Raw genomic sequence first — 9228 nt, 5'->3', positions numbered from 1 at the left:
CTCCAAAAGAGTAGGGTATACATTATTTTCACACACCCATGGATCCTTCTCCAAGATAGACCTTGTGATGGATCACAAGACAGGTCTCAATAAATTTAAAAAGATTGAAATTATTAAAAAACACTTTCTCTGACCAAAATAGAATAAAGCTAGAAGTCAATAATGGATAGAAAAAGAGAAAATTCATAATACGTGGAGCTTAAACAACAAAATCTTCATTGTTTTTTCAAAATCATAAATAATCTGTGGGTCAAAGAAGAAATTGCAAGAGAATTTCTTGAAATGAATGAAAATGAGAACACAACATATCAAACCCTATGGAATAATGCAAAGTCAATGCTGAGAGGATAATTTATAGCCCTCAATTTTTACACTGAAAAAGAAGAAATACTAAAATTGAAGACCTAACTGCACACCTGGAGGTTAAACTAGAAAAAGAACAGCAAACTATTCCCAAACCAAGCTGAAGGAAAGAAATATTAATGATCAGAGAAGAAAAGAATGAATTTGAGAACAAAAAAAAAAAAAAAAAGAATAAACAAAACCAAATATTGGTTCTTTGAGAGGAACAACAAAATCAACAAGCCCTTAGCCAGACTGAAAATTAAAAAAAGAAAGAAGATGTGGTTAGGGCATCCATCGGCCCCATGGGAGGTCCACGGTTCAAACACCGGGCCTCCTTGACCCGTGTAGAGCTGGCCCATGTGCAGTGCTGATGTGCGCAAGGAGTGCCATGCCATGCAGGGGTGTCCCCTATGTAGGGGAGCCCCATGAGTAAGGAGTGCATCCCAGAAGGAGGGCCGCCCAGCGCAAAAAAAAAGTGCAGCCTGCCTAAGAATGGCCCCCACCCACATGGAGAGCTGACACAACAAGATGATGCAACAAAAAGAAACACAGATTCTCATGACGCTGACAACAACAGAAGCAGACAAAGAAGATGCCGCAAATAGACACAGAGAACAGACAACCGGGGTGGGGGGGAAGGGGAGAGAAATAAATCTTTTAAAAAATAGATGAAAATAAAAGCAATCATTAAGGAGAGGGGGTACACCACTATTGACACCATAGTAATAAGAGAGATCATAAGAGGATACTATGAATAAAAGTATGCCAAAAAAAAAAAAATGAAGATGATATGGACAAATTCCTAGGAACATACAAACTACCTTCAGTGACCCTAGAAGAAATAGAAGACCTCAAAAAACCAATCGCAAGTGGAGAGATTAAAACAGTCATCAAAACTTCCCAAAGATGGAAGGCCCAGGACCCGATGGCTTCACAGGTGAATTGTACCACTCAGTCAAAGTTGATCTAATATTGATCTTCCTCAACATTGATCTTCCAAAACATTGAACAGAAAAGAATGCTATCAAACTCATTACATGAAGCTAACATCACCCTAATACCAGCTAAAGATACTATGAAAACAGAAAATTATAAATCACTATCTCTAATGATTATAGATGCAAAAATCCTCAGTAAAATGCTCACAAAGAAAATCCAAAAGCACATTAAAAGACTTACATGAAGATCAAGGAATTATATCCCAGGAAAGCAAGGATGGTTCAACTGAAGAAAATCAATTAGTGTAATTGATAAATCAATTGATAAATTGAAGAAGAAAAATTACATGATCTTCTTGATTGATAAAGAAAAGGCACTTGACAAAATACAGGACCCTTTCTTGATAAGCATGTTCCAGAAGATGGGGATAGACAGAAAATTTCTCAATAAGGTAAAGCGCATACTTGAAAAACCTACAGCTAGCATTGCACTCAATGGTGAAAGATGGAAAGCTTTCCAGCTGAGACAGGAACAAAACAAGGATGCCCACTGTCAACATTATTGCTCAATTTTCTGCTAGAAGTTCTAGCGAGAGAAATTAGGCTAGAAAAAGAAACAAAAGACACCCAAATATGAAAGTAAGAAGTACAACTTTCTCTGCTTGCTGATGATATGATCCTATATCTAGGAAACCCTGAAAAATCCACAACAAAGCTCCTAAAATTAATAAATGAGTTCAGGAAAGTGGCAGGTTACATAATTAATATGCAATTATCAATAGTATTTCTATATACTACTGATGTGCATTCTGAGAAGGAAATCAGAAAAAAAATCAATTTATAATAGCAACTAAGATAATCAAATGTTTAGGAATTAACTTAACCATGTGTATAAAGAACCTGTATTCAGAAAACTACAAAACATTGCTAAAAGAATGCAAAACAGATTAAATAAATGGAAGCACATTCCATGTTCATTAATTGGAAGGTTAAATACCTTAAGATGTCAAATCTACCCAAACTAATTTACAGATTCAATGTGATCCCAATAAAAATTAGAACAACTTTTCTTTTTTCCAGAAATTGAAAAGTCAATAATTAATTTATTTTTGAAATGTTAGAGGCTCTGAATAGCCAAAAATGTCTTTTAAAAGAAAAACAAAGTTGGAGGACTCTCACTTCTTAACTTTAAAGCATATTGTTTAGCTATAGTCATAAAAACAGCATGGTACTGGCATAAACAGAGACACATTGAACAATAGAACTGAATTGAGAACTCAGAAATTGACCCTTACATCCACAGTCAAGAGATTTTTGACAAGCTGTGTTAAGCCCACCCAGCTGGTCCAGAACAGTCTATTCAAAAACTGTACTCAGGAACCTGGATATCCATATGCAAAAGAAAAAAGAAGACCCCTATCTCGCACTTTATACAAAAATTAACTCAAAATTGATCAAGTCCTAAATATAGAAGCAATAACCATAAAACTTCTAGAAGGAAATGTAGGAAAGTATCTTCAAGATCTTGTGTTAGGTCTTAGTTACTTAAAACTTACACTCAAAGCATGAACAACAAAAGAACGAATAGATAAATGGGACATCCTTAAATTTCAACACTTTTGCCCCTCAAAGGATTTTGCCAAAAGGGTGGAAAGTCAGCCAATGCAATGAGAAAATATGTGGCAATCACATATCTGATAAGGGTTTAATATCCATGATATATGAAGAGACCATACAACTCAACAATAAAAAGAAATAAAAATTCCAGTAAAAAATAGGCTAAAGACAATTGTTCAAAGAAGAAATCCAAATCTTGAAGAAATGTTGAACATCACTAGTGATTAGGGAAATGCAAATCCAATCTATGAGATATCATTTCAGACCTATTCAACTGGCTGCTAGTGAGAAGTCAGAAAACTGTAAATTATGGAGAAGATGTGTAGAGATAATAATGCTTATTCACTTTTGGAGGGAATGTAAAATGGTACAGCCACTGTGGAGGACTGTTTGGCAGTTCCTAAGAAAGTTGAATATAGACGTGCCATGGGACCCTGCAATACCATTGTAAGGTATATAGCCAGAAGTACTGAGAACAATGACATGAATAGACATCTGCACACTGATATTTATAGCAGTGTTATTCATGATAGCCAAACTTTGGAAGCAATCCAGGTGTCCATCAACTGATGAATGGATAAACAAATTGTGGAGTATACACACAATGTAATATTATGCAGTAGTAAGAAGAAATGAAGTCGTGAAAATATGACATGGATGAACCTGGAGAACTATATGTTAAGTGAAGCAAGCCAGCCAAAAAAGGACAAATACTGTAAGATCATCCTATTATGAACTAAATATATTATATTAAATATATATATGTTCTATGACCTGTGTAAAATTGCATATATGACTGTTTTTCTTTGAAGCTGAACAAATGTATGTTAATACTACAAAATGTTAATATCAGACAAAGAAATATTATGCAAATTGAAGGAGATCAGACACAGAGTACTGTATATTGTATGATTCCATTTATATAAATTATGACTATAAATCAATTTATAAAGATGAAATTAGATTAGTGGTTATGTAGGGCTGGGAAGGAATGCTAAGGGGTGTGGTGTCTTTCTTTTCAGAATAATGAATTTGTTCTAAAATCTTTGAGATGATAAATGTGAAACATTTTTATTATACTAAAGACATTGATTATACACTTTGCACAGATCTTATGGCACGTGAATATATCTAAACAAAGCTGCTTAATTAAGAAATAAAAAAATACAAGAATAATCAGAAATAGGAGCTATGTACATCAGGGAAAGAGAGGGATCAAGAGGTGAGGACTTTTCTTGTTTGTTTATCTTTTTTTGTTTATTATTATTATTGTGATAATGAAAAAACTTTAATAATGATTGAAATGATGAACACACAACTATGTGATTATACCAAATACCATTGATTATATACTTTGGATACATTGTATGCTTTATTAATATGTATCAATAAAATTGATTTGTTTCAAATAAAAGATACTTTCAGATTATAGCCTCTGTTACATGTGTGTAATTTATTCAATGCTACTGTGTGTAGAGGACAGCAACTTCTCTAGTCTTCTAGATTTTGAAAAATGCACAAAATAGGAAATTTAGATACTATAAAATAACATCTCTTTTTTTTCCTGTTAATTCACAAAGATGATTGTATTTTAGGAGTGAAATTTTTAAACTTGGTCTCTTGAAGAAGTATATTGACTGTTCAGTAGGTGATGAGAGGAATGCGGGAGAGAAGAAAGTATGTTCTGTGCCCCTGAGTTTTTGAACAAGTTTAGATTGCCTAAATCTAGTTCTAAATGTGTGCTTTAGTTAATATTTCTGTGTATGTAAAGGACAAACAAGTTCTAATGTATATTAAGAGTGTAAATAGTAAAATAACTCACTTTTAAAATGTTTTATTTTTTAATTTATTGGAGGGAGTATCTCTTGGGAATGCATTGTTAATGCACATTTTGGTAGTTATTGGGATGGTAGAAGGGAAGCGGATGAGTGAAGGGAAGGACTTTTTGCTAGTATCTCCATTTCAAGAGGAGAATTTGGATTATAATCATAGCTCTATATGCATATTTTAAATAAAATACCTATGTTTACTTTGGACAAAGTTCCTTCTTTATTTTGCAACCTTCAAGCTTTTTAGATGCTTTGAGGTAACAATGTATGATAAAAGGTAGAGCTAGTGAATAAATCAAGTTGTAAATATCTTTATGTTCTAATTAACAGAAAAGATGCAAATTGAAACTTGGAATTGTTAAACCAGCTATAAGTAATATATATAAGGGCATGTTCACTGGATTGGTAATGGAAGGGAAAAAGGAAGTATAAAGGTAGGAATGAATGCAGAATATTCAGTTACATTTTAATGATAACCAATGATGTGGGCAAATCTGTATTGGTTGTCCTACATGAATACGTTGTTTAATAATTCAATGGGACCATACTTTCTCATTAATATTTAATAGTATAGATTCGATAATGGTCCTCTTAGAAGCATTAAATTTATTATACTCTTGCTTTATGCCTCATTTTAAATAGAACTTTAATGGCACGTGGTGTTTTAATTGTAACTCTGTCAACATCTTTGATCAAATATCTGTTATCATTTTTGTCTTTTATGCAATTTTTTGTTTCAAAGAAAGACAGAATTATATTTTCCGAGTTGAATTTGTTGGGTGTATTGTTAGTTATCAAAATACTTATGGATTTGGGAATTTGAATGGCAAGATCAGTGAGAAAAGATGATGCATACTGTGAGACATCAGTCATAAAATGCACATCAGTTGTGTGTGGATTTTGTGAGGATTTTGAAGGACATGTCAAACTGTAAACTGCTTATGATTATGGATGATTGTTGTGGCCTTTGTTTCATACATTTTTCAGTTTTCTTTAAAGCACACACTAACTTTTAAAGGTTGAAAATGTTGCGAAAAAAAATAAAATGAAACAAACTCTAAGATGGAAATGTATTCCTTTATCACACAAAGAAGGTTAGAACAAGCAGTATATTCCTGATATGGGGATGACTAGTAATTAAGGATAAAAGCTTCTTTTAATTACAGAAATTGTAGGTTTACAGAAAAAATAAGGCATAAACTGTAGCCTTCCCATATCACCCTATTATTAACAACTTGCTTTAGTGTAAGGTATTTGTCACACTTGATGAAAAAATATTTTTATAATTGTTCTATTAACTATAGACCATTGTTTAAAATACTGCTCACTGTTTGTGTGGAACAGTCCTATATTTTGCTTTCTATTTAATTTATTTTTCTAGTAACAATTATACCTTTAGTCACATTCCAATAAGTGATTAAATGCCATTAATTACATTCACAATGTTGTGCTGCTATCACCAGCATTCTTTACCAAAAATTTTAAATCAACCCCAATAGAAACTATGTACAACTTAAGCATTAACTCCACATACCCTACCTCCAACTCAGTCACTGGTAACCTATATTATAGATTCTGATTCTATGAATTTTCTTATCCTAATTATTTCTTAACAGTAAGACCATACAGTATATGACCTTTAGTGCCTCTCTTTTTTCCCTCATCATAATGTCTTTAAGGTTCATCTATGTCACGTGTATCAAGAGTTCATTCCTTTTTATGGCTGAATAATATTCCATTGTGTATATAGACCACATTTTATTTAGCCATTCAACAATTGATGGACGCTGGGTTGTTTTCACCTTTTGGCAATTAATGCCACTATGAATAGAGCATGCAAATATCTGTTTGATTCCCTCCTTTCATTACTTTTAAGAATAAATCTAGAAGTGGGATTGCTAGGACATATGGTAATTCTATGCCTAACTTTCTGAGAAATCACAAACTGCCTTCCACATTGGTAGTACCATTTACTTTCCAACCAATACTGAATGAGTGTTGTTTTTCCACATTCTCCCCAACACTTGTAATTTTATACATTTTTAAATGGTAGTCATTATTTTGTGTATGTGAAATGTTACTACATAGTGATTTTTATTTGTTCTTCCCTAATAGCTAATGCTGTTAACATAGTTTCTTGTGCTTTTATTGATATTTGTATATCCTCTTTGAAGAAATGTCTATTCAAATCTTTTGCTCACTTTATAAATCTTTTTTCTTTTTATGGTTGAGATGTATCACTTCTTTATATAGTATGTAAACTAGAAACTTATCAGATATGTGATTTCCAAATACTTTCTCTTATTGAATAAGTTGTCTTTTAATTTTTGTGAAGAAGTTCGATGAGCACAAAAATTTTAAATTTTGATTGTCCTTTTTTTTCTTTTGTTGCTTGTGTTATGTGTAAAAAGTCTAAGAAACCATTGCCTCACACAATGTCCTAAAGATACTCTCCCAGGATTTGTCCAGAAATTTTATATCCTGGTTCTTATATTTAAGTGATTGATTCACTTTGAATTAATTTTTATATATAGTTGAGAAAAAGGTCATCTCTTATTTTATTGTATAAGGGTAACCTCTACTTTCAGCACCATTTATTGAAGAGATTATTCTATCCCAACTGAATAGGATTGTCAGTCTTGTCAAAATTCAATTGGCAATTTCCCAAAAATGGGGACAAAGAGATGGTTGGACATGGACTTCAGCTATTGATGAGTAAATTTGGCTGGCTTAAGGGCAGTCCAAAGAACAGCTAAAGTTTGAACCTGTTTGTAGCAGTTTGCTATTAGTGATTAACTCCAAAAAGAAAAATTGGATTATGTTTGTAATCTGATCTATACCTGAGCATGATTGAGTTTTGTTTAGGGTGTTGAGTCCCTACCTCTTGGTAGGGTTATGAAGTTGGAGCTTTGATGTTGGAGTTTGATGGTGAAGATGTAAGCTGGAAGCCTAGGAAGTCAGCACACAGAGGAAAGAGAAGCCAGTCCCAGGAAGAAAGGAATCTTGAACCCAGAGAAAAGTAAGCCCCAGGAATGTAGGAACCCAGGAACCCTGAACCCTTGCAGATTTTGGCAGCCATCTTGTTCCAAATAGACTTTGATGAGGGAAGTAACTTATGCTTTATGGCCTGGTATCTGTAAGCTCCTACCCCAAATAAATACTTTATAGAAACCAACTGATTTCTGGTATTTTGCATTAGCATCCCTTTGGCTGACTAATACAGAACTTGGTACCAAGGAGTGGGGAAGTGCTTTTGCAATTATCAAAATTCTAGAACAGTTTTATAAATGGGTAAGAGGTATTTTTTAGAGGAATTGTGAGATGCTTGAAAGAAAAGACCTACAGTGCTTTGAAGAGACTATTGATAACAATATAGATGCTAAAGAGACTTTTTATGATGCCTTAAAAGTAAATGATGAAACTATTATTGGAAACTGGAGGAAAGGCCATCCATGTTTTAAAGTTGCAAAGAACTTAGCAAGATCAACTCCTGGTGTTTTATGGAAGGCAGAATTTGAAAATGGTGAGCTTGGGCATTTAGCTGAAAACTTTCCAAAGTAAACTCAGAGAATGCAGCTTGGCTTCTCCTTGCAAAATGCTAGATGAGCAAGATAAGCTGAGAACTGAATTGTTGGGCACAAAAAAAACAAAAACTGATTTTGGAAATTCCAAGCCTTTGGAAATCAAGTTCCCAGGTGAAAGTGTCCCATTTGAGGACTGAACTAAACTTGTAACTGGTAAATCAAGATTGAAGATGTAGTTATCTAGGAAAGACTGGTGGAAAGTCTTACTGTCTGATGGCTTGGACCCCTGTTTCCTGTATGTTAATCAACAAGGTTTTTGAGAGAGGGGCATGAATAAAACCACTGTCAGCTTGGACTAAAAAGGACATGGAAAGGAGAGACTGAAGGAGAAACAGCTTTAAGAGGAAAGCTATGGAAGCTGAGATCTGGAATTAAGACTTCACCTTGGGCCAAGAGAGGAACCCCACCCATGTGGACAGAGAGAGTGAGTTTGCCCCAGCAGTTGAAGAGAGTGGATGTTCCTGTCCCATGTTCTGGGAGAGTTTTGGTGCCCCAGGGTACAGAGAAGGTGTAGCACATTCCCCAAGGATCCAGGTATTTAAGATCAGCACCCCACAGTTCTGAGAGGGGTGGGCCCATCCCCCACAGTTTAGGGAAGGCCAGGGAGTCAACTCATTACTCTGAGAGGGTTGAGCATGTATGCCAAAAGTTAGGGGGAATGTTGTCTTCACATTACTGTGCTAAGGGGGTTAAGAATCTAGCCCAAAATTTGGGTAAGGCATTGAAATCACCCCAACACTCTTGGAGGGAGAGGTCTGGAACTTGATGGACATCCAAATACTTGATGAGGGTAGATCCAAGAATATGGCCATTGGGCAAGACTTTGGAAAATGTGGGTCCCCAAGATAAGAAACCATCATTTTAAGAACTGACTCTCAGACTTTGAAATCGAATGGAAGATGCCCTGCAAGTTTA

Source organism: Dasypus novemcinctus, chromosome 4 (assembly GCF_030445035.2).
Source record: "Dasypus novemcinctus isolate mDasNov1 chromosome 4, mDasNov1.1.hap2, whole genome shotgun sequence".
In the NCBI taxonomy this organism is placed as follows: domain Eukaryota; kingdom Metazoa; phylum Chordata; class Mammalia; order Cingulata; family Dasypodidae; genus Dasypus; species Dasypus novemcinctus.
The sequence above is the reverse complement of the archived record's forward strand: the minus strand, read 5'-3'. Positions refer to the sequence as shown.